The sequence below is a fragment of the Bos grunniens genome, chromosome 12 (genome assembly GCF_055505025.1).
Source record: "Bos grunniens cultivar Pamir isolate PY7600 chromosome 12, Bosgru_T2T1.0, whole genome shotgun sequence".
Taxonomy (NCBI): domain Eukaryota; kingdom Metazoa; phylum Chordata; class Mammalia; order Artiodactyla; family Bovidae; genus Bos; species Bos grunniens.
In genome coordinates, this window is record NC_141176.1 from 85,900,151 (window position 1) to 85,922,382 (window position 22,232).

At 42.7% G+C, this 22,232-nt stretch overlaps 1 long non-coding RNA gene across 3 annotated transcripts in view; it reads right to left on the reverse strand.

Annotated features, from left to right (window-relative positions):
- The window catches only part of LOC147362035 (uncharacterized), a 33,888-nt gene extending 23,745 nt beyond the window's left edge, over positions 1-10,143 (reverse strand). The window contains exons 1-3 of one of the 3 annotated variants that reach the window (XR_015137712.1): positions 10,067-10,143; positions 9,097-9,270; positions 8,259-8,543 (exon numbers count right to left, since the gene is read on the reverse strand). This is a non-coding gene — a long non-coding RNA (uncharacterized LOC147362035). Of the gene's footprint in view, positions 1-8,258; positions 8,544-9,096; positions 9,271-9,973 lie in introns of those variants that run through there. The other 2 variants (XR_015137710.1, XR_015137711.1) reach the window with 2 other exon arrangements.
- Between the last annotated feature and the right edge of the window lie 12,089 nt (positions 10,144-22,232).

Sequence of the window (22,232 nt, forward strand, 5' to 3'; positions counted from 1 at the left end):
TCAATATCATCATGTAAAGTAATTAAAAGAGAGAAAGGGAAGATGTGTAAGTTATGTACTATGCATCGACAGGAGAGAAAGCATTTTTCTTCTTATCTTCATTTGTTTGTTTGAAGAGAAGAGGCACGCAGGCAGTGTTACATCTACTTTTACTTCTGGGCTTGTCTGAAATTCAGATTTCTTTCTCTAATCCCTCTGATCCACAATGACTGAGTCCTCACGTTATTCAAGGCACATTTTACACACAATTTTGAGCATCCTGAGCACGTTTCTCCGAGTCTGACCCCACTAGGCTGCCCAGGTAGCACCAGTGGCGAAGAATCCGCCTTCCAATTCAAGAGATGTAAGAGACACAGGTTCAATCCCTGGGTTGGGAAGATCCCCTGGAGAAGGAGATGGCAACCTACTCCAGTATTCTTGCCTGGAAAATTCCATGGACAGAGGAGCCTGGCCACAGTCCATGGGGTTGCAAAGTGTCGGACACGACTAAAGTGGGTCGGGCATGCATGCACGACCCACTGCTGCAAGTGAACTGAGGATTTAAGGTCTCTTACCTCGTGGCCAAACCGTCAACCTGTGAGCATCGCTTGCTGAAGGCAGTGGGCAGAGGTGGGAGCAGGTACAGGGAGAGAGGCTGGGCTGGGTGGGAAATCCCCAAGAGGAGAATCGGGGTTCTGTGTCCCACCTCTCTTTCCTGTGGCTTCCTTTTCTGAGAAGCTCTGCCTGACTCTCCCAGGCCCTCTGGTCACACCTGCTGTGTGCGATCTCATCACATTCCAGGGACATCACCTCCTCCAAGGCTTCATCTTCCTGACTGCCTACCTCCATCTCCTCTCTGCTCTGGCTCACCTGGCCGGACTTTTGTAACCACTGTCTCTGCTCCCCCTTCTCCAAGGGAATAAACAGGAGAGTGAAGGACCATCCAAACTGATAGTCAGAGTGTATTCTAGATATTTAGTCTGCAAATCACTGTTACACGTACATTCGTTGGTGTTCATAAGAATCTGGGTAATCACAGGTGGTTATCACAGTTCTCATTTTAAGGAGGTGTAGAGCATTGAAGGGAGCTGTCCAGCATCCATCCCAGGCCTACAAGATGTGGGGCGGGCTTGGGGTGGATTCCACGGTATTTGATTGCAAATCCCAGTACCTTAAACCTCCCAGTTGACATTTTCACCTTACTACTCTTGAGACATAATGCTTGCTGCTGCTGCTAAGTCACTTCACCTGTGTCTGACTCTGTGACCCTGTAGATGGCAGGTTGGAGTGGGTTGCCATTTCCTTCTCCAATGCATGCATGCATGCTAAGTCGCTTCAGTCGTGTCTGACTCTATGTGAGCCTATGGACAGCAGCCCACCAGGCTCCTCTGTCCACAGGATTCTCTAGGCAAGAATACTGGAGTGAGTTGCCATTTCCTTTTCCAGACATAATGCTTACCCACTCAGATATTCACCCGGAATGGAGGGATTCAAACTGTCTAGCTGGGGTGGTCATCCTCTGTAGAGGGATCAGTATCAATAATTAAGACTGAGTTTATAAGACTCTACATTGTAGAAAGGAAACAAGCATGGAAGACAGAAGGGTGGATAGGTTTCTTAATATATCTGAATCAGGAAATCTTTGAACTGGGCAGAATATCCAGTTTTTAATATATCCCCATTCACTGGGATAATACGCTTATTGGCCTGATGAATCTGTGCAGGTGGGAAAGTGGGATTATTGTTTATCTGAAAATAGTAAAGTAAAATGATAGTATGGTTCAGATGAGTGAGACAGCGAATTATTAACAAATATAAAAGTAACAAATCCAGGGGGTTCCTGATAGGAAATAAATGTATTGACAAAGCCATGTATTGTTATTAAAGTATCTGATAATTGGACTATTGATGACAGAGAAGGAGGCTACTTTCTGTTTTCAAGGTCATGATGATTTTACAGTGCTTTCAGAGTTCAATATCAATAAATATGGAGGGAGAATCATTTGTTTTGGGGAAAAAAATATCAGAAATGGGGAAAAGGCTCATTAAAGTACCGGCTGTCTTTAGAACCAATCACAAAGGAAAAATAATGTGTGCATGGGGACAGAAAACATTTTCAAAGGAAATAAATCTACAGGGAAATCTGGAGGAGGGTTAATGGCCTCTCTTTGAAGCAATAACATGATTACATTCAATTAAGAATTCGGTTACTATACAAGAATGGCTTTAGGGAGAAAGGGAAAGGCGTGACTGAGAACCCACACGGTCGACTTTCTGCTTCTCTGGAGGGGGTACTGGAGGAAGACAAGACGCGGTTTGAGTAAGAGCCCCTCACCCTCTGAAGGCAGGCAGGCTCTGAAAGCCCCGAGGCTTATTTCCTGAGCAAGGACACCAGCCATCCCCAAGCCCAGAAAACCCGAGTGCCTGGGGGCAAGTGCCCTCCCTCCCACCTCCCTGTCCCTGCCCCATGAAAACCTCTGGGTTTCCACACAGCTTGTCTCTCTCTGAGCTCATCTGCCCTCCCGCCTTCCACCCAGAGGACTGTGCTCACTTGTAAACTTGAAAACTCAGCTCATTTCTAACAAGTTCAAGTTTTACAATTAAAACAACAACAACAACAACAAAACCCCTTTATCAGTAAATAAAGGTCAGCCATCTGGCAGCAATGTGTCTATTTGGCTCCGCTTTGGTTTTCTACACTATATTATAAAAACATTACAGTCTAGTATGGTATTAGCAAAGTGTGACATCTGGGCTTATACAAAATATAAGAGCTGGCAGGGGGGACTCATTCCCTTCTGAAAGATTGCTGTGACACGGAGGAACCGGGGACAGTGGAGCTGATAACACAGCCCCAGACATTGGCATCATCCAGCCAGCAGCATCCTTCAGTGTCTGCCTGGAAAGGGGGTGGGGCCTAATGACCCCCAGGAACTTGCTGATGGATTGCCATGGGCCTTTGAAAATAGAGCCTATTTTAGCAAAAGAGAAAAGTTCTCTCTACCTGCACTGCTAGGTGCTCACGCATTCAAGAATTAAACGAGACTGCTTCAAAAAAGCAAAAGAAAAACAAAAACACTGTAGGTATGGCAGTAATAAAGCCAGGCCGATTTTCAGCGGGTTTAGATGTTAGAGCATTTACTTTGGGGGTTGAAAATGTATAATTAAATTTTGGCATGGCTCTTAGGTGGTAATAATTTTTATTAAATTCCTTTTATGTATGACCCCTTTTATGAGTTTAAGACAAATGCCATATTTATTTTTTTTTTTCCCCTTAGGCTCTCTGGGTGCATTTTAATGTTCTGTAATCGAAAAGATATCAAGTCACTGACAAAAAGGATCTAGACAGGACCTTGTACAGTCTGAGTTAGAAGCGGATTTTTTTTTCTTTTTAAGAAAAGAAAGAGGATCAGATTGAAACAAAAATTTTTCTCCTCATCTCTGGGCACTCAAGTTTTGTGAAGATTCAGGCACTGTTTATAGCTGGTGGTACTGCTAAGCAGGAAATTACATTAGCAATTTTTCACAGGGGTTAAAAACAAACCCTAAGCCTTAAGAAGTTTGGATATCTAAAGCTATAATGCCTATTTAGGGAAAAGTACGTGCATGCCAAATCGCTTCAGTCGTGTTTGATTGTTTGCAACCCCATGGACTGTAGCCCACCAGGCTCCTCTGTCCATGGAATTCTCCAAGCAAGGATACTGGAGTGGGTTGCCATCCAGGAGATCTTCCCGACCCAGAAATCAAACCCCTGTCTCTTGAGTCTCCTGCATTGGCAAGTGGGTTCTTTACCACTAGCCCCAGCTGGGAAGCCCAGGGAAAAGTAGGATGAAAGATGTTTAATCAGGAATCCAAATTACTGAAACAAAGAAAATACGAAGTTTTTGCAGAATGCTGCAGGATGGTACCAGGGAATGCATTTGTGACTTGTGGAGGTGGTGTGGTACTCATACCTTTTTGTTTGATTTTTTCTGGAAGTGGTGGCCAAGATTAAATACTACAAGCTTCTTTCTGAATGCTCCCTGCACATCACTGCCTGGTTTCCTTATTTTAGGCTGAAATAACAAACTGTTGTTAATTTGGAACTCTGAGTTCCTGTGAGCACAGTCTTCAAGGGAGCACAAGGCTGAGAGATTACCACTCAGGAGGAGAGAACAGAGATCGTCCTCCCCTGCCCAGTGGAAACATGTGGAGACTCCATCCAGAGTTAAGGGGAGTCAAGTTTTCACCAGTTTCCAGTTTCCACCTGGGGAGCCCACAGCACAGCGTGGTCCTATGGTTGCTGGGGCAATGGGGAATCAAGCCTGGAGGGAAGGTCTCTGGCTGTTTCCCCCCACCTCCCACTTTAGCTATTTCCAGTTAATTGCTGGGCTTCCCTCATGGCTCAGGTGGTAAAGAATCTGCCTGCAGTGTGGAAGACTTGGGTTCGACCCCTGGGTCAGGAAGATCCCCTGGAGAAGAGAATGGCTCTCCTCTCCAGTATTCTTGCCTGGAGAATTCCATGGGCAGAGGAGTCTGATGGGCAACAGTCTGTGGGGTCCCAAAGATTTGGATGCAACTCAGTGACTAATACGCATATACCAGACACACACACACACACACACACACACACACACACACACACAGAGCTAATTGCCACCTTCCAGGCCAGGACCCTATCATCATTGCTGTCCTCAGATGTTGAATCATTTCCTTGGCAATAGTCAGAGAGCATACCTGTGCTCCTGGAACTTGGAGGTGTGATGGCAAGGATTGGGAGGGAATCTGGGCGGCAGGGCAGTCTTGACTGTGTCCTGGTGTTTCTGTCCCTGGGGAACTTTCTCAGTCACTGTGTTGATCCGAAGATGCAGCACATTTGGTGAGAGCCCAGGGAACCTGTGGCATCTAATAGATGCCTGTGCAGGGAGGTCTACCTGCCTTCCCATGGACCAGGCTCTTCCTTGCTCTTCTGCACTTCGTATTTTCTCCTTTCCTCGGGGGATTCTCAAGATAGGTGAAGACCCTGAGGTAATTCCAATGAGTTGAAAGTTGATGGGCATTCCCCCTGCGCCTAGGGCACTGGAGTCCTCTCTGGAGATGACCTGCACAGCCTGGGGGAGTCCATACATGGTGCATCTTCATATTTGGGCCACTTGGTCTCTGGCCGGGGGCCACTGCTTCTGTTGCTGCCCTGCCAGCCACGGGCTCTGGGCTCTGCTCCCTGTCTCACTCACCCAGGATCAAGGGGCTGCTGAGATGCGAGCCTCCCTTCCAAACCCCCACTAAGACTGGGGGGTTTAGACTCCATATAAGCAATCCAGTTGGGAATTTTCTCTTACATTTTTATTGGAGTATATTTGCTTTACTACATTGTGCTATTTTGTGCAGTCCACAAAGTGAATCGCCATACTTGTGTAAGAGAATGAAATTAGAACACTCCCTAAACACCATATATAAAAATAAACTTCAAATGGATTAAGGACCTAAATGTAAGGCTGGGCATTATAAAACTCTTAGAGGAAAACATAGGCAAGACACTCTTTGACGTAAATCGCAGCAAGATCTCTCTTGACCTACCTCTTAGAGTCATGAAAATAAAAACAAGAATAAACAAATGGCATCTAATGAAGCTTAAAAGCATTTGCACAGCAAAGAAAACCATAAACAAGACGAAAAGACAACCCTCAGAATAGAAGAAATTATTTGCAAACAAAGCAACCAATGAGGAATTAATTCCAAAACATACAAACAGCTCATGCAGCTCCATATCAAAAAACAGACAACTCATTCAAAAAATGGGCAGAAGACCTGAACAGACATTTCTCCAAAGGAGACATACAGATGGCCAACACGCACATGGAAAGGTCTCAACATCATTCACTGTTAGAGAAATGCAAACCAAAGCTACCACGAGGTATCATCTTGCACCAGTCAGAATGGCTATCTTCAAAAAGTCTTTAGACGATAAATTCTGGAGCAAGTGTGGACAACAGGGAACCCCCCTGCCCTGTTGGTGGGAATGTAAGTCAGTACAGCCACTATGGAGAACAGTATGGGGGCTCCTTAAAAAACCAAAAATAGAACTGTCCAATTGGAATTGAGTCAGCGGCTTACAAGCCTTCATGCCACGTGCTACAAAGAAGACACTCCCAAATTATACCTTTCTTCTTCTCTTTTCTTTTCATTGAGATGATATTAAATTCATAGTTTTGAAATGCACAGTCTCATAGTTTTTAGTACGTTCACAAGGTTGAACCATTATTGCCAGTTTCAGAATATTTTAATCACCCCACAAATAAACCCCACACCCATCAGGCATCACCCCATTCCCTTTTATCTCTTTCTTCTGCAAGTAGTCATCTAGATTACTTAAGCCTCTATGGACTGACCTACCTTGGGCATTACACATAAATGAACTGATACCGTATGTGGCCTTTATGTCTGACTTCTTTCATTTCCTGAGCACAATGTTTTCAAAGTTCATCCATGGGCTTCCTTCCATGAGGCTCAATAATAGTCCATTGTATGCAAGGACCACAGCTCGTTTACGCATTCACCCACTGATGGATACCGGGGTTATTTCCCCCTTTTTGGCTATTAGGATTCCCTGAAGGTCCAGTGTTTAAGACTTCTACCGATGCAGGGGGTGCAGGTTTGATCCCTAGTCATGGGGCTAAGATCCCACATGCCTCTGGGCAAAAAAACAAAACATAAAACAGAAGCCATATTGTAACATGTTCAATAAAGACTTTAAACATGGTCTACATCCCCCCCAAAAAAATCTTAAAAAAAGAATAATGCTCTAGGGTCATATTTTTTGTACAAGTTTTTGGGTGATCGTATGTTGTCAAGATTTCCCCTCCCCTTTTCAGTTGTTTTGTAGGCTAAGGTCATACTTTTAGACCTCTGACTTCCTAACTTTAATTTTCTTTTAGAGAAGCAGTGTGCATAATGGAAAGAATATGGACTCTGGGGGCGTATAAAGTTGGGTGCTATTTCCAGCTCTGTTATCTAGTCTCTCAGCGTCAAGTTCTTCACCTGTAAAATGGGTATGACTATACCTATTTCAAAAGGATAATGCAGTTTAGGTGAGATGTGAATTCTCTATTAAGTAAATATGAACTTCTGAGTCTTTAGCCTTAAGCTTGTTTTCTATCACATTAATCACTAAGAGTTCTAGCCTTCCTTTTGCCCAAACTTAGTCCAACACTAAAGGTCCTACCATCTGCTCTGTTATCCCTGTGAAACCCCCTTGGTTACCTCCATTATTGAAGAAGACCTGAGTGATTTTATGAATGCACCCCCAGGGCCACCGTTTGTGTGAACAAGGCTGTACTGACAGTGGTGTGACCTCCATTTCTTGGACACCCTGCTGTCCTCTTGGGGTCAGTCTAAGAGCAGGGACAGGCCCCAGCCCTGGACTCTGTGGATTCTATGCTTATATCCTCCCCTTTCTCATGACTTGGTGATAGTATGAGCAACCTAGCAGTGCCTTGAATGCTAAATCTGAGCTAACAGATAATGAAAGAGAGAAGATATAAATATATATTTATCAGTTCAGTTCGGTCGCTCAGTTGAGTCCGACTCTTTGCAACCGCGTGGACTTAGCACCCCAGGCCTCCCTGTCCGTCACCAACTCCTGGAGCTTACTCAAACTCATGTCCATTGAGTCGGTGATGCCATCCAACCATCTCATCCTCTGTCATCCCCTTCTCCTCCGGCCCTCAGTCTTTCCCAGCATCAGGGTCTTTTCAAATGAGTCAGTTCTTTGCGTCAGGTGGCCAAAGTATGGAGTTTCAGCTTCAATATCAGTCTTTCCAATGAATATTCATATATATAATTAACATATATAATCGTATATAATATATAAAATATATAATATTCATATATAATGTTTATATTTATTACATTTCTATATAATATTCATATATAATATTTATATAAAATTTATATCTATATATACCTTGAGGATGTTTTGTGGAGAGAGAGGTGGGAATGTACCATATGCTTTGCCAATATGGTCACATTTAATCCCACAACAGTCCTGTAAGACAGATGGGAAATTGAGCCTCAGAGACATTGGTTCATTGGTGGATGTTCAGAACTTAGTATGTGGCAGACTTAGGCTCCGACCTTAGATAAGTTTGATGTAAAGGTTGCTGTTCCTCCCACAAGCCCGTGGGCTCCAGAGCCATTAAGAGCATCTCATTTTACAACTTCCCTACATAGGATGTGATGGTTTTCTCGGCTTTCTCTGGTTTATGCTGTGGTTAATGGTTAGTCCCGAGTCTCCATAGCTCCCAGAAACAAGGTTTATTTTTCCCCCACACGAAATATTGGGTAGAGACCTGCTCTTCACATCTTCCGCTGGGTTTGTGCTGAAGCAGTGAGTCCCAGCTGGGATCTTGACCCTGAAGGCAAAGTGCAATGCAGAGCATGCAATGGATTTGAAAGTTTCTGTTTGGTGAATAACTCGCCACTTCTGCTCACAGTTCATTGGCCGCAGCTAGTCACATAGCCAAGCCTTAAGTCAGTGCTGAATGATGATCATTCGTCCCATGGGGAGAGTCCCACCAGAGTAGCAACTGGTAGAAAAAGCAGTGTTTTGAACAATGAATGGAACCTGCCACGTGTGACTTCCACATCACCATATGCACAGCAGGAACAGTTATGATCCCCGACCCCTTGCCTTCCTGGACTTTTTCCTTCCTCCAGAGCTCCTGTCACCCAGTTTCTCTTGCTGGGTCTTCCTCTTTGTCTCCAGCCTCCAAGCCCGAGTGTATCCTGGGACGCATAACAGTCTCTCCTCTCGCTTTCCCCTCAAACTCCAGATGACCTCATCCGGCGTGGCTTTAATTACCCTTCACTTGCTGATAACTGTCTAATTTATCTTTCATGTTCTGACCTCTCTCCAGGCTCCAACTGCCTTATGTTATCTCCACCGGGAATTCTAACATGCAGCATGCCTACAAGGCATCCGCAGTGGAACTCACCACTCCAGTCCAGCCCACCCAGCTGGCAGCCTTCCCTTTCCTGTGAATGGTGCCATTCTCCACCCAGTTACTCAAAGCAGAAATCTCAGGTCCCTCCCTTTCCCTCACTCCCACATCAGCCCCATCAGCAACACGTGTTACTTACATCCTTCAGATCCTTCCCCCAAGGTCCACACCCCTCGGCTGTAAATGCCAACACGTTCGCTTCAAGCCTCTGTCATCTCTCTCCTTGATGACTGCAGGAGTCAGTGCACTGGCTTTTCGTATGTCTTTTCTCTTCTACTGAGAACTCTTTCTTTACATACTGGTCAGAATGATCCTGAAAGTGAAAGTGTTAGTCGCTCAGTTGGGTCTGACTCTTTGAGAACCCCTGGGCTATAGCCCACCAGGCTTCTCTTTTCATGGCATTCTCCAGGCAAGAATACCAGAATGGGTTGCAATTCCTACCCCAGGGGATCTTCCCAATCCAGGGTTTGAACCCGGGTCTCCTGCATTGGCAGGCAGATTCTTTACCATCTAAGCCACCAGGAAAGTCCCAGAATGGTCTTACCAATGTATATATTAGATTACTTCTCTCCTCTGCTAAAAATCTTCTGGAGATTTAAGGTTGCATTTAGAAAAACAGAACAACACAAAAACCCAAGTTCCATGCAAAGAGTCACCAGCCCCTGTATGATCTGACAATCGGTGGCCCTCTGTGCTCGGTTGAATGATGTCCCTTGGAGCCTAAGAAGGTGAGCTAGTTTGGAAACAGGGTCTCTGCAGATGTAATCAGTTATATAAGGATGAGGTCATACTGGATAAGCATGACTCTGAATCTGATATGACTGATGTCCTCCCAAGAAGAAAAGAGACTCCAAGGCAGAGAGGAGACATAGGGATGAAGGTGGAGACTGAGATTAGAAGGTCGCAGGTCTAAGCCCAGGAACATCGAGGCCCACCAGCCACCACCAGTAGCTGAGAGAAACACATGGGACAGATTTTTCCTTAGAACCTCTTGAAGAGAACAACTCTGTAGACACCTTAATTTCAACTTCTGGCCTCCTGGTTTATGAGACAATGAATTTCTCTTGTTTTGAGCCACCATAGCAGCCATAGGAAACTAATACAACCACCTCTTCTTGTCTCTTTCCACCTCTCTCCTTGTGTGGTGATGCTGGGGTGGCCTTCATCTTATCATCAAGCTTAGTCTCCTCTGGGGGCCTTTAAATTTGCTCTCCTCACCAAGTCCCAGAACTCTTCCCAGGTTTGGCTTATCTACATCAAATACACCTCACCTGCACCACTCTAACCTCTGATGTTGGTTCCATATGTTTACAGCTTTATTTTGACATCTTTGATATCATCCAGTTCTATAACTCCCAAGTGAAGTGAAGTCTCTCAGTCGTGTCCAACTCTTTGCAACCCTGTGGACTGTAGCCCACCAGGCTCCTCCATCCATGGGATTCTCCAGGCAAGAATACTGGAGTGGGTTGCCATTTCCTTCTCCAGGGGATCTTCCCAACCCAGGGATCGAGCCCAGGTCTCCCACACTGCAAGCAGATACTTTAACCTCTGAGCCACCAGGGAAGCCCAGTACCTCCCAAGTATAGGGCAAAGTATGCACGTGTGTTTGAAGCAGCTTTAGACAATAAGTTGTTTCCAAATGTGAATAGATGCAGGTGGGGGGATGTGGAAATGGGAGAGTATTGCTTACTCCATGAAACTGATGAAATTTCAGGATGAATTAATCCCCTGGAACCTATTTTCATGCCATTAAAAACCACCAATGAGACTTCCCTGCCATCCAGTGGTTGAGACCCCACACTTCCACTGCAGGGGACATGGGTTTGATCCCTGGTTGGGGAAATAACATCTTATATGCTGCATAGTGGCATGGCCAACAACAAAACCCAAAAAACCCAGCAGCAACAATTCCCTCCCTCCAGGGTTAAGTCACTGAAATAGAGGGTATCCATGTCGTGTAGGGGCTTCCCTTGTGGCTCAGCTGGTAAAGAATCCACCTGCAATGAGGGAGACCTGGGTTCGATCCCTGGGTTGGGAAGATCCGCTGGAGAAGGGAAAGGCTACCCACTCCAGTATTCTGGCCTGGAGAATCCCATGGACTATATGGTTCATGGGGTCTCAAGGAGTCGGACACGACTGAGTGACTTTCACTTTCATGCCGTGTAGACAAAGGAGATTTGTCTACAAAGGTGGTTAGGACTTTCTGAGCCTACATATTGGAAGGAAGCAAATTCGGGGACTAACAACATAGGGTTCACGTTGTTTCTAAACCCTAAAAATTTCTGGTGGAGAATCTGATAACCCTCTGTGTGCTTAGTTGCTCAGCCGTGTCCAGCTCTTTGAGACCCCACGTGCTGTAGGCTGTCAGGTTCCTCTGTCCATGGGATTCTCCAGGCAAGAATTCTCCAGGCAAGATTCCTTCTCCAGGGGATCTTCCTGACCCAGGGATCAAACCCGCATCCCTTACATCTTCTGCATTGGCAGTCACATTCTTTATCACTAGTGCCGCGTGGGAAGCCCAAGGTAACCATGTAGATTTAGGTAAAATCTGATGCCTATTTTTGAGATAAGACATCTGAGACATGAAAGCATTAAGAAACTTGTCTGAGGTGCACAGACTTAGCACGTGCTAGAGTAAAGCCAAATGGAAGGATTCTATCCAATACATCAGCATTCAGGCTCACTCTCTTAGTCACTCCAAACCACGAGCCAGCATCAGCAGGTACTGAGCGAGTCTAAATCCACATGCTCTAAAGTCTCTGAGACAAACCAAGGTCGAAGCGAGCCTCTTTTCCGTGACATCTTGGAGAGCAGGTTGCTAATGGCGCAGAGGACACAGAAAAGAAAAATAAAAATGAAACATAGCAAAAGCTGTGATTTCAAAGACAAAACATGCTCTGAAACAACTGCGTGCAGTAACAAATCCTTTGTGAAAAAAAATAATCTGCTCCACCAGATCTTAAGACTGGAGCCTGTGAAAAGGCAGAATTATTTTTATTATAAATCTGCTACCTCTGGGGCCCCTTGGAGGGACCGGTGTAGCGCGGACCCTCTTGGGGGTGTGATAGATTGACTACACTGTGAAAGTGTATTACGCTTTCTGAAACAGAAGACAGCCCTTCAGGCACCAAGCCTCAGGAGGGCAAATTGTCTTCGCCTTCCATCTCTACGTTCTGTTTCTTTTACCAACTCACTTGCTAATTTATTTCTAAGTTCTACTTAAGGAATGAACTAAAGCAAACTTAAATCATGCAGTTCAATTTAGGCATAATAGTCTCAAAACTCAAAAAGAAATTTTTTTTTTCTGTCTTTGAGAAATACTAAACTAAGTCAAAGGCTTCCCTTTGATTATTATAGTTTTAGCTGTTTGGTCTCTTGTTTTCCTTTTCTAGTTGCTGAAATGTATTTTAAACACATCTTTGTTGAACTAATACTTTCATATTTTAGGTAAGCATGGCATGTCATATTTGAAACTGTGAGTCAAAGAGTCCTTAAGCCACACATATATCACAAGATTCCTTTATGCTTAAGCAACTCCAAATGCTCAGAGTAGATCAAAACAAAAATTGACATAAAAATATAAGTGAATTTGTAGACTTTTGTGTAAATATATCTTAGTGCTCTATGTATTTCTTCTCTTCAGGATAATTTGAGTATTATTTTTTATTATTGTTTTAGGAAATTAAAACAGAATCAGAATGTGCAATTAGAATTTATTTTAACCTTATTCATAGTATACAAAAAAATCAACTCAAAATGGAGTAAGGGCAAGCATAAGATGTGAAACTTTAAGATTCTTAAAAGAAATATTGGATATTATACATGTTTCAATGCCATTCTCCCAATTCATCCCACCCTTTCCCTCTCTCACAGAGTCAAAAGACTGTTCTATACATCAGTATCTCTTTTGCTGTCTCGTATACAGGGTTATTGTTACCATCTTTCTAAATTCCATATATATGCGTTAGTATACTGTATTGGTGTTTTTCTTTCTGGCTTACTTCACTCTGTATAATAGGCTCCAGTTTCATCCACCTCATTAGAACTGATTCAAATGTATTCTTTTTAATGGCTGAGTAATACTCCATTGTATATATGTACCACAGCTTTCTTATCCATTCATCTGCTGATGGACATCTAGGTTGCTTCCATGTCCTGGCTATTATAAACAGTGCTGCGATGAACATTGGGATACATGTGTCTCTTTCAGTTCTGGTTTCCTCAGTGTGTATGCCCAGCAGTGGGATTGCTGGGTCATAAGGCAGTTCTATTTCCAGTTTTTTAAGGAATCTCCACACTGTTCTCCATAGTGGCTGTACTAGTTTGCATTCCCACCAACAGTGTAAGAGGGTTCCCTTTTCTCCACACCCTCTCCAGCATTTATTGCTTGTAGACTTTTGGATCGCAGCCATTCTGACTGGCGTGAAATGGTACCTCATAGTGGTTTTGATTTGCATTTCTCTGATAATGAGTGATGTTGAGCATCTTTTCATGTGTTTGTTAGCCATCTGTATGTCTTCTTTGGAGAAATGTCTATAATATCATATATGAAATGAGTCACCAGTCCAGGTTCAATGCACGATACTGGATGCTTGGGGCTGGTGCACTGGGATGGCCCAGAGGGATGGTACAGGGAGGGAGGAGGGAGGAGGGTTCAGGATGGGGAACACGTGTATACCTGTGGCGGATTCATGTTGATATACGGCAAAACCAATACAATATTGTAAAGTTAAAAAGAAAAAAAGAAATATTGGAGCGAGGAGCTTGAAGCCTTTGGTCTTGGCAATGATTTCTTGGACATGACACCAAAAATTCAGGCAACAACAACAAAAATAGACAAGTGGGACTTTGTTAAACTAAAATGCTTTTGCATAATAAAGGAAACTATCAACAGAATGATAAGACAACCTATGAAATGGGAGAAAATATTTGCAAACAATATATATCTGTTAGAGGGTTGATATCCAAAATAAAAAAAGAATTTTTACAACTCAACAGTGAAAAAAAAGTTACCTGATTTAAAAAAGACAAGGGATTTGAAAGGACATTTCTCTAAGAAAACAGACAAATGGTTAACATCCATATGAAAAGATGCTCAACGTCACTAATCACTAGGGAAATGAAAATCTGACCTACAGTGAAGTATCACCCCACACCCATTAGGATGGCTATTATCAAGAAACAAACAAACAGATAATATATGCTGCTTAGGTTGTGGAGAGATTGGAATCATTGTACACTGCTGATCAGGAGTGCAAATTTGTTTATCTGCTATAGAAAACAGTAAGAAAGGGTCTCAAAAAGCTAAAAAAAAGAACTACTCGTATCTGGGTATATATTCCACGTCTAGTAATACATTGAAAAAAGTTGAAGTCAGGATATTGAAGAGGTATGCATGTTCCCATGTTCATTGCAGCGTTATTCATAATAGTCGAGATGTGGAAATAGCCTAAATGTTCAGGGATGGATGAGTGGGTAAAGAACATGTCACACACACACACAACTATAACCCAACTTTCAAAAGAAGGAAGTCTGTTGTATATGACAACGTGGATGAACCTGAAAGACACGATGCCTAGTGAAATAAGCCAGTCACAGAAGGACACATGTTACAAGATCCCACTTTTACGAGGTATCTAAAACAGTCAAACTCACAGAAGCAGAGAGTAGAAAGATGGCAGCCAGGGATTGATGGGAGGGAAACACTGGGAGTTTTTGTTCAATGAGGGTAAAGTTTTAGTCATGCAAGATGAAGTCCTAGAAATCAGCTGGATGGCATCGTGCCTTATGGCTAACATTACTGTACTGTGCATTTACAAGTTACGTTGGAGGTAAGTCTTGTGTTTGCAGATGGTGATTGCAGCCATGAAATTAAAAGATGCTTGCTCATTGGAAGGAAAGTTATGACCAACCTAGACAGCACATTAAAAAGCAGAGACATTACTTTGCCAACAAAGGTCCATCTAGTCAAGGCTCTGGTTTTTCCAGTGGTCCTGTGTGGATGTGAGAGTTGGACTGTGAAGAAAGCTGGGCACCGAAGAATTGATGCTTTTGAACTGTAGTGTTGGAGAAGATTCTTGAGAGTCCCTTGGACTGCAAGGAGATCCAACCAGTCCATTCTGAAGGAGATCAGTCCTGGGTGTTCATTGGAAGGACTGAAGTTGAAGCTGAAACTTCAATACTTTGGCCATTTGATGTGAAGAGCTGACTCATTTGAAAAGACCCTGATGCTGGGAAAGATTGAGGGCAGGAGGAGGAGGGGATAACAGGGGATGAGATGGCTGGATGGCATCACTGACTCAATGGACATGAGTTTGGGTGAACTCCAGGAGTTGGTGATGGACAGGGAGGCCTGGTGTGCTGACTCCATGGAGTCACAAAGAGTCGGACATGATTGAGCTACTGAACTGAAATCTTGTGTTTAATGCCTTTAAAACAAATAAGCAAACAAAACACCAAAAAAACAAAGGGGCAGGGCAGGGACCAACTCTTAGAAGAGATGTGTGCTCAGTCACTCAGTCATGTCCAACTCTTTGCAGTCCCATGGACTGTAGATTGCTAGGCTTCTCTGTCCATAGAGTTTTCCCTGGCAGAAAGGCTGGAGTGGGTTGCCATTTCCTTCTCCAGGGGATCTTCCCTCCCCAGGAATCAAACACACATTTCTTGAGTCTCCTGCATTGGCAGGTGGATTATTTACTACCAGTGCCACCTGAAATGATAGATATTTGATTACCTTGATTGTAATGATGATTTCAGGGGTATATGTGGATATCCATACTCACTAAATCAGAAGTTGTACAAGTTAAATATTTGTAGTTTTTTTTCTATCTTAGTTATATCTCAATAACACTGTTTTGAAAAAAGGAATCATTGTCAACCAAGAACTTTACAACCAAAAGTAAGGAAGGTGACAGAGAGACAATCATACCAACGTTCTGAATATATTGACAGTGTAGGCTTTCTTTTACACACACATCTAGTCTTGAAATTATGGCATTTCCTACACTCGAGTTCAGAATAATGTCCTTCTGAGAACTGCCTTTATTCAGCAGGATGGGAGGGACTTCCAAATACTTAGGTAGAAAGAGGAGATCTTTGAATATTCAGCAGAGGCAGTGGTGGAACTTTATTTCCTGTAGCTGGCAACTAGTAGTAAGGGCTAATAACATACTCTTTAAAGGGATCACAGTATCTGACCAACAACAATTAAGGACCATCATTTCGTGAGGGCTTTTTCTTTGCTCTTCTTAACTATTGACATTTAGTGGTTAACCTCCATTTTGTCACTATGACAAATGCTCTTAATTTAATATGAAAGTGCATATTAATATAGTATCATAGCTAGTAGATGAAGGCAGGGGTAGGGAAGGATGAATGAGTTTGATGGCAATGGATATAAAGGTACTTTAACTTCACTGTGGACCCCAGGTAACTGGTTTGGGTCTTGGGGCTGCTCATAAGATGCGGGAAAGGAAACCTACTCAAGTTATGTGAGTAGGTGCATCTGTGCACCCTCCCTGGCAGTATTGGTGGAATGAACCAGGATCAATGGTGACTCTCTCCAAGCATGGTTGTTCTTTTAAAACATACAAGGTCATGTAAGTGTGACTATCTAATCCCTCATGTTTTCTTCATATCCTTGCTTTTCTTTCCTCTGTCCTTTGTTTCCCTAAATTTGTACTGTGATTTTCAACTAACTATAGCACATATTATTGTTGTTAGTCGCTCAGTCGTGTCCGACTCTTTGCGACCCCGTGGACTGTAGCCCACCAGGTTCCTCTGTCTATGGAATTCTCCAGGCAAGAATACTGGAGTGGGTTGCCATTTCCTTCTCCATTAGCATATATAATCCCTTATGATTTTACAGTTCTACCTCAAATTGTGATTCAAACCCACAGTTCTTTCCATTTTACCATAGCAGACTCCTCAGCTTAGAATTGAGTAAATTGCACAGTTTTAAAAAATCTGGATTAGGTGCTACCTTAAAATCTTTAATATCTAATTTGTTGTTCTTTCTCCTGCACAGTGATATTAGTTGAGTTTTGCATATATGCTCATGAACACTTATTGAATCAAGATGTAGTGTTTTTGATTGTAACAGTCTCTTCACTTTCATATACATATTTCAAAGGTGCATCTGTTTGTAAATTAAATGAAACATTTATAAGAAGGAAGACAAATCAAAATCATTTCCACTGAAGAAATTAAAATATTACCAACTGAACATTTTGACCTGCTCATCAAATAACCTTAGCTCTGTGAAGTCTACTTTTCATTTTATGGGCACTCTGGAGATTGTGTCTTTCCCAAACCAGTCCTAAATGAAGAAATCTCAGGAGTTCCTTTGGACACCCATCTCATGCTTTGGACGTGTGATTCATGTTGCTAAATTTCAAGTTGTTATTTCATCATGTGTCTTACAAAATATTACATTATCCTGATGACTCACTATTGTCAGTTGGAGGTTACCTCAGATTTAAATGATTTCATGCTGGCATAATGTGCATAAGGCTTTTGCTTTTATAATTTTTCTCAATTTACTCAAACAGTTTAGAAAGGTCCAGATGGAAATGAACATGCTGAGCACTTAAAAAGAAACGTTTGTATTGTTTATGCAGGAAGCAAGCCTCATCTCTTAATACACAGAGAAGGTTGTTTCCCTTTCTCTCAGAAGTTACAAATGAAATAAAATCTTGCATTTCCCTACAGTAGTTAAGCTGATATAGCAGATCCTCTGGTCTTAACTATTTATGGATGAGCCATGGAGAATGCCTGCCAAAGGTAGCAAAGGGAAAATAATGGCTGGTATTACACAACTGACCTTGAATCCAGCTCTGATTGAAATTAATTACCCGAAGTTTTAAAAATCTCAGCTTCATCTGTTGGCGGTAACGTCCTTCTCTGGTGATAATGAATAGCCCCATTCTCTTACCATGAGCTTTGCTTATCACAAATATTTATTTCACAGAATTTGATCTGTGTGTTCCTTGCAGGGAAAACATTATTAATTGACCTGATTTTTTTTTTTCTAATTCTTGTATATTGTGTTAGCATAACATCCAGCCTTTGAGATTCCATTTAAGGCCAGCTCTTCTTTTACAGAACAGTTGTAAAAATTAGTTCAGTTTTGGCTTGACCTCTAGGCTCTTTTGCCACTCAGAAGGCACACACAGATTGTTTCCTATCTTTTTCTTACATTTCTGGGTTCTCAATCTAGTGTGCATTACGTGTGAGCCACTGGATAGAGGAAGTTATTATTCCTATTAATTCTCAATAGCTGTCAGTCTTCCACAGAGGAGAAATTTGACCAGGATGGAACTGATGCTAACTTGTGAATAGGCAATCCAGTCTTTAGAGGACAGTTGCTTTGAAGGCACAGTGCTTTCTTCTATCATTTTTACGGGCCTGTTTAGTTTTTATATTTTTTGAGTATCCACAAGGATGTTGCCTCCAGCATCCCAGGTGCCATTCCCCAAGGTCTCCGGATCCGTGCATGTCTGGGATCAGATCATTGGTAGCTGGGGGCGATAGTTCCCCCAGAGGAAACGTCACTGACAGAAAAATGAAAAGTGCCACACTGGAATGCTGAGAGCATTCATTTATAATAAACAGTAATTAAAGGGGGATTATTAGGGTGGCACATTTACGACGTGAAAGTCGACGTTGTGTCAACACCTTATAAAGTCCCGAAACGTAATTCAGCTCAGCTATTTGCTCTGGGCTGAAGAACAAAGTTCTGTTCTAGGGAAGGGGCAGGCTTGCTGCTAGGTGTATTGAAAAACTCTTCATAGTGGTCTTCTGGCTTTTAGTATTTATTTACTTTTTTCTGTGCTCGGTCTTGGCTGCTGCTCAGGCGTTTCTCTAACTGCAGCCAGGGGGGCTACTCTCTCGTTGCGGTGCTCGGTCACATTGTGGGGGCTTCTCTGTTGCAGAGTGAGGGCCCTCGGGCTCTTGAATGTCAGGAATTTCAGCTTCTGGGCTCCAGAGCACAGGCTCAATAGTGGTGGCTCTTGCGCTTAGCGGCTGCATGCCGTGTGGGATCTTCCCGGATCAGGGAACCACCCTGTGTCTCCTGTTTGGGTAGGTGACTTCTTCACCACTGAGCCACCAGGGAAGGCCAGACTTCTAGTTTTAAGGATTGAACAAATCTCTACCAAGGTTTAATACATACACTGTGAAATTTGAGAGACTGTGAACTTGTCCCTGGACTTTTTTCATAACTGATCCTGTTCCCTTTCAGAAGACATCACTAAAAAATAGACATAGTAACTTAACTTTTGGTTTCTGAATATACATCTCAGGCAGGGTGGCTGCACTTACAAACCCTTGTCAGCGGGGCCAGAGTCTCCCTTGTCTCTGCTCTCTGTCGTCTGTCTCTGCCTTTTTCTGTCATCCTTCTAACCTTCTGGCTTTACCCATTACCTGAGCTGATAACTGTAGCCTCAGACAAGAGCAGTTAGGCTTACCTTGATGCTTGTTTATTCAGTCCCTCCCATTGTCTTCCTCAAGAATCTTGTGGAAACTAACACTCATCTACTTTTTAGCTTCCCAGCTTTGGGTTGGTGGGTGAGCACTCTCTGATGTGTTAACCATCAGAGGAAGTCAGAGCACTGCCTCCTTTTTTAGAGCCCAACATTTCTTTCACCTCCTGGAAGCATTTCTGATTAATAAAAAAATCTCTATTGGGTCCCATCACTTTGTGGCAAATAGATGGGGAGACAATGGAAACAGTGACAGACTTTATTTTCTTGGGCTCCAAAGTCAGTGCAGATGGCGACTGCAGCCATGAAATTAAAAGACTCTTGCTCCTTGGAAGAAAAGCTATAACCAACCTAGACAGCATATTTAAAAGCAGAGATATTACTTTGCCAACAAAGGTCTGTATAGTCAAAGCTGTGTTTTTTCTAGTAGTCATTTGTAGATGAATGAGTTATACCATAAAGAAGACTGAGTACTGAAAAACTGATGCTTTGAACTGTGGTGTTGGAGAAGACTCTTGAGAGTTCCTTGGACTGCAAGGAGATATAACCAGTCAATCTTAAAGGAAATCAGTCCTGAATATTCATTGGAAGGACTGATGCTGAAGCTCCAATGCTTTGGCCATTTGATGCGAAGGGCCAACTCATTAGAAAAGGCCCTGATGCTGGGAAAGATTGAGGGAGGGAGGAGGAGGGGATGACAGAAGATGACATGGTTGGATGGCATCACCAACTCAATGGACATGAGTTTGAGCAAGCTCTGGGAGACGGTTTAGGACAGGGAAGTCTGGTGTGCTATGGTACATGGGGTCGCAGAGTTGGACATGACTGAGCGACTGAACAACGGCAAGGAATGGAGCCTAACACAAAAATGGTTCAGTAGGGAGTAGTTGGAACCTGGCATCAAATAGGTCTTGTTCTCCTTTTTCAAATTATAGACACTTTTCTTCATTTACACCAGTGGTCCCTAAGATATTTGGCACCAGGGTCCAGTTTAATGGAAGACAATTTTTCAACAGACTGGGAGGTGGGGGTGGTTTAAGGATGATTCAAGTGCATTAAATTTATTGTACAATTTATTTCTATTATTATTACATCAGTTGCACCTGAGATCATCAGGCATTAGATCCCCAAGGCTAGGGGCCCCTGATTTACGCATTAGATTACTCTGTGTCAGTGGTAGAAATTTCAGTTTAAATGACTTAAGAAAGAAGAAGGGACAGTGAAAGATAAAGTGGCATAAGAAAAAAAGGGCTCTATCTGCCCACCAAAGCATCAACACCGATTTTCTACCTTTTCATTTGAAACCTGTAGAAATCTTTTCCTCCTTCACAGTTAAAATATCATTTAGATGAGCTCCAATACTTTGGCCACCTGATGTGAAGAGCCAACACATTGGAAAAGACCCTGATGCTGGGAAAGTTTGAAGGCAAGAGAAGGTGACCACAGAGTAAGAGATGGTTGGATGGCATCACTGACTCAATGGACATGAGTTTGAGCTAGCTCCAGGAGATGGTGAAGGACAGGGAAGCCTGGCATGCTGCAGCCCATGGCATCACAGAATTGGACACCACTTAGTGACTGAACAACAAAAGACGTATTAGCCATGTATGAGCCAAAGTTTCATTTAATTCATATTTTATTTTTGCACCTACCTCCTCTATCCCAGGAACTTTTTAATTATTTTAATTATTTTAATTATGAATAAGACAGCAAATCCATGTTCAAACAGGTTTTTTTTTACTAAGGAAGCAAACTACTACTGGATTTATTATTTCAAAACTCATTATTGTAACTAATTAAATAAATTAAGTTTAAGTTGCCTTTAGGATACACATACAGAACGTCCACCCTAAAGAAAAATCCTGTGCACAAATAATCCCTGAAGACCGTTAGGACCTCTGTTTCCACATGGCCTTTCCTTGATTTGAAAAATACCCAGTTTTTTTTTTTTTTTTTGACAGGAAAGTCATATCCATGTGAAAAGATGTGGCAAGCTTTTCTCTACCTTCGTTTCCCAAATAAGGCATTTGTGTTTATAAAGTCTCATGTTCGCACTCAATCCCTGTCATGTCCAACTCTTTGCAACCCCATGGACTGCAGCTTGCCAGTTTCCCTGGTCCATGAGATTTCCCAGGCAGGAATACTGGAGTGGGTTGCCATTTCCTTCTCCAGGGCATCTTCCTGAACCAGGGATCAAACCCATGTCCCCTGAATTAGCAGGTAGATTTTCACCACTGAGCCACCAGGAAAGCCCTTATAAACTCTGCTTAACAGCAACTTAATCCAGGGCTGTTGATTGTACCTAAATCAGAAAAGAAGCTCAACCAACAAATCTAAGAAGGGTGGTGACTCAGTTTTTCCTCCAGTTTTATGGAAAGGGAAAACAGTTTCTAACGGTTGGAATATATCTGGGAGGAAATGGATAAGCTTGAAAGACCAGAGGTTTCTCAAGGGAAAAGATGTAGAGAAGCTAAGAACAGAACAGCTGGTAAATGACGAAGGAGGGACAGCTCTGGAAACAGTATAAAAAGATAGTGAGTCTGAGGACATTGTCAAGAAGAGCTTGGCCATGGTGGATTCAGAGGCAAAGTCAGCTTAGGAATTGGTGGATTCCCTGCCTCTTGTTTTTTTCCTAATCACTGGTATATGATCTGTAGGACACATGATATCATGATGCTCTGCCTTCAAATGTTATATTGGACATCACAGACTTTCTGATCATTTTCCAATCATTAAACTTTTTATTAAAATATTCATATTTTTTTTTTCCTAAGAGAATAGCTAAGGGATGACC